Here is a 4,197-nt window from a genome sequence, read left to right as displayed (position 1 = left end):
AAGCACAAAGGCTCGAATAAGCACAAACTCAGCAATCATCTTCATCGCTTGTAAAATCACACACGCGATCTTTCGAATCCCGCTGAACTCGGGTCCAAAATGAGTTACTTCCCTTCGGGTATCATTCTCTCCCGTCGCTAGCTGTGAAGCGAAGATGATCAAAATGCGGTCTTTCGCAGTTTTGACGAATGACAGCTCGGGTATCCGACTGAAACCAGCCGGTAACTGCACAGTATCAAATGCATTCAAATCCTGGAAACAAAAAGACAAAAGGGGACTCGTTTCGCACATGAATATCATGACACGATTTTCGGTGGCAGAAGGTTTGATGAGCAGTAAACAGGCACTCGCAAAGTTTGTGTCAAAAAGTTAGGTTTTTAAATGAAAACGTCGGAGTAATGGGATAAAAAGCTTACACACCTCGTCCTGAATATCGTGCATATTTTCCCTCGGGTCGATTTACAGGTATTACCTCGCCAGAGGCTCGGTAATACCTGAAAATCGACCCTAGGGAAAATATGCACGATATTCAGAACTCGGAGTGTGTAACCTATATATATTACGAATGTGAAATTGTTTAGGCTAGTGTGGTGTATAACTGCAGGGAAAGTCAAATTGTCGAATTTGAATCCATAACGCCGCATTTATGACCACAAAACGTACTCTAATTTCCCGTAAAGGCATAAATACAAATATTTTGCAACGTAGCTGCATTGAGGAGTGCCTATACATTATTTTGTATGTGACTGTTAATCGATGTACTTGTAATTTAGCCCCCAAACAGGTATTTAATGCAGCAACTTAACTACGTCTGAGGACTAAATTGCTGCGAAACCCAGCGGAGAAGGCGATATGCCCTAAAACGGGCGTACACCTTCCTCCGGCGTGCACAATATGTCATTATATAGCTATTCTGATGAACACGTGGGGGAATTCGGGGGCTGTGATTGGATGGTCTCTTCCGATCATCAAAGCATAATGCTACGGAAGTCGGCCATTTTTCTCAATATCCAAAAGCATATTGTCAATAACAAAGACGCATGGTTCCGGTTTCTTCCACGTGTATAAAGTACACGCATACCTCGCCAGGTTTGTTTCTGTGACTAGTCGACAGATGCCATTTGCTTTGTGTGTGTTTTTGTTGTTGCTTACTGTACATGACATACATTACGTGTAAAATCCAGTTCTTTAACAGGCAACAAACCTTGCAAATTTCCAGAAGCTGCAATCTGAAGCGACCTATCTCTGATTCTAGCAGACGATCTCTCCAATGTTTAACACAAAATCAGCAAACTCTCCTGTCACATAGAACGTCCATTGTATAGTGCAATGTTGAAATGAAGTTACCGGTCTGAAACATTTAGTCGTTTCTTCTGAGACAATCCTTGTTCTCTTATCATCTACAGATTTACCGCAGTCTTCACCCAACAGAAGTCAGACTTTCGAACATACAATATACGTAGGCAAGCATGATACGTCATGACGTCATATGATTCCTAGCATATTGACGTAATGCTAAACATCCGGTTATCTCGAGTTTTCTCCGTAATACATGTCCGTGGGGTTTTCAATGTTCGGTTATTTCCGTGGCTTCATGCGGAAAGGGAACCGTCGTCTGCAATCAACGACATGGACCATTCTGGTACTTGTTGCTGACAAAAACATGATTTTAACACAGAATTTAATGTCAGAATAGCTATATAAACGCTATTGTGTTTTCATCGTAGCAATAGGGTCCGATATCTTCGACTCGTCGGCATTATACTTGTCTCGCCTAAATATCGGGCCCTATTGCTACGCTGAAAACACAATAGCTGTTGATATTTTCTGTTTTAAACTCGACACTGCCCAATCTTTTTTTGTTTTCTTTTGTTTTGTTTTCTTTTGTTATCAGTAAGGACATTACAATCTTTGAATCAGCGAGTCGAGTTCAGCTGGGCCTTTGTAATATTTCAAGAAACGATTATTGCCTGTCTTGTCCTTTCTCTTCTTCTGATCTTATCTTTCTCGTTTATCATTCTTCGCAATGACAGATCATATATTTTTGGATAAGTTTAAAGATAGCAGCAATTACCAGCCGTGCGCAGCAACTTAATACCACTGGTGAAGAATAACAATTGATTTTAACGGATATGTGTCAACATTGAATGATTGATCAGAATAAACTGTCAATGACTGATGAGAAGCAAAAACAGAAAATCTTTTAAGTGGCATCAGATTTTATCGTTGAGGAAAAACGTGTTTGTAACTGAAAAAGTAAAATATGGGATTTGGATTCATTTTACATTTAAGAATTATGTAGAAAGTGCAAACAACCAAAGTACCAATCATACACGTATACATGCAAACGCAAGCACTTAGACACACAATAAATAACACACACACAAACACACACAAACACACACACACACACACACACACGCGCGCGCGCACGCTAACACACACACACACACACACACGCACACACACACACACACACACACACACACACACACACACACACACACACACACACACAAACGCGCTATTACTGGCATCCATTTGACACGGAAACACAATTTGAAGGATTAAATCAGTAATCATGTCTGAATAATAAATGAGTTGTCAATCAATTTCGAGTTCTGTCGCTATGACTTCTGCAAGGCTTCTCTTCCTCCTGATCTGTCTCTCTCTGTTTCTCTCTGTCTCTCTCTGACTATCTGTCTGTCTCTTTGTCTGTCTGTCTGTCTGTCTGTCTCTCTCTCTCTCTCTCTCTCTCTCTCTCTCTCTCTCTCTCTGTCTCTCTCTCTCTGTCTGTCTCTCTCTCTGTCTGTCTCTCTCTTCACACGCTAGTGTAAAATAGCGCGTGTCACACCTTAACATAATTATAACCACGTTATGTCCCATAAACTCTAGTTCTGGAGACAGAAAAAAAATAAGTTAGCATTGTCACACCGTATAGAGTAGGCTAGGGCAAAATCGGTCAAGATTCACTTCCGGGAGCACGCACGGGCAGACGCTTGGTAAGTTTTTTCCTGTTTTCTCAAACTAAAACCCGTTTTACACCCTGTGCTGCACCCGAGCGTTTGTAGACAGATGTCAGGTAACGTCTGCTATAACTTTATGATGGCTGATGCTGTATTTGTGGCAAAAACTTGCAATGAAACCGTCAGTCGGGAGCTAAAGTCCGGATGCGGACCAGATTTGAATGGCTACGGTCAAGATTGTTTACTTTTTAGGACCATTTTCGTCTGTTTTCTCGTTATATTTTGCACTCTGGCATATTCACGCATTAAACCCAACACTCTTCTCGCTTTTTGCATCAATAGAAAATCTATGTCTGCTTTAGATCTCCGTACTTGGGCATCAGCATTCACTTTATTCATTGCACTATGTATTGAAGGCTAAAGTCCATCTCATTTCAGCCCAGAACAGCTAAAGAGCTAAAGTCCAGAACAAAAAGAGAAAGACGTCTTTGTGTTTGATTTATGCATGCTATAAGCCCAGTTTGATTGATGTGCAATGTATGACATACTCTTGAGAAAACACAGCAATGTCTTTGCATTGTAGTAATACTACTACTACTACTACTACTACTACTACTACTACTACTACTACTACTACTACTACTACTACTACTACTACTACTAATATAATCATAATAATAAGAAGAAGAAGAAGAAGAAGAAGAAGAAGAAGAAGAAGAAGAAGAAGAAGAAGAAGAAGAAGAAGAAGAAGAAGAAGAAGAAGAAGAAGAATTAATAGCATTTATAAAGCGCATTTCTGTATACCTCAATGTGCTGATGGGGGTCTTCAGTTTGAATTTCACCCTTTGAACTCTTGGCTTGATGTTGAAATGCCAAAACATTGCTTTCACTATAGCATGGGTATAACTATTTTAAGAATGTGTTGTTCCTTGTTCCAGCTGATGGACATCAGATGCTACTACTGCGAGGGCAAATTTGACTCAATCAGAGTCGTCAAAGAACACCTGGAGTCAAATCATTCAGATAAACAGCCCAAATTTCGTCAATTGACCATTGATGAAAAAACAGGGAAACATTTGCTAATTAGCAAAAGTTTCAAATATGAAGCATGCGCAGCGAGTCCCGAAGGCCCCCCCCAAAAAGAAGAAGGCCCCCCCCCCCCCCCCCCAAATAAATCGTATGCTTATTAATCCAGATAAAACAAAGTCTATGATAATCAGCACTCGCCAAA

The sequence above is a fragment of the Littorina saxatilis genome, linkage group LG6, assembly GCF_037325665.1.
Source record: "Littorina saxatilis isolate snail1 linkage group LG6, US_GU_Lsax_2.0, whole genome shotgun sequence".
Taxonomy (NCBI): Eukaryota; Metazoa; Mollusca; class Gastropoda; order Littorinimorpha; family Littorinidae; genus Littorina; species Littorina saxatilis.
The sequence above is the reverse complement of the archived record's forward strand: the minus strand, read 5'-3'. Positions refer to the sequence as shown.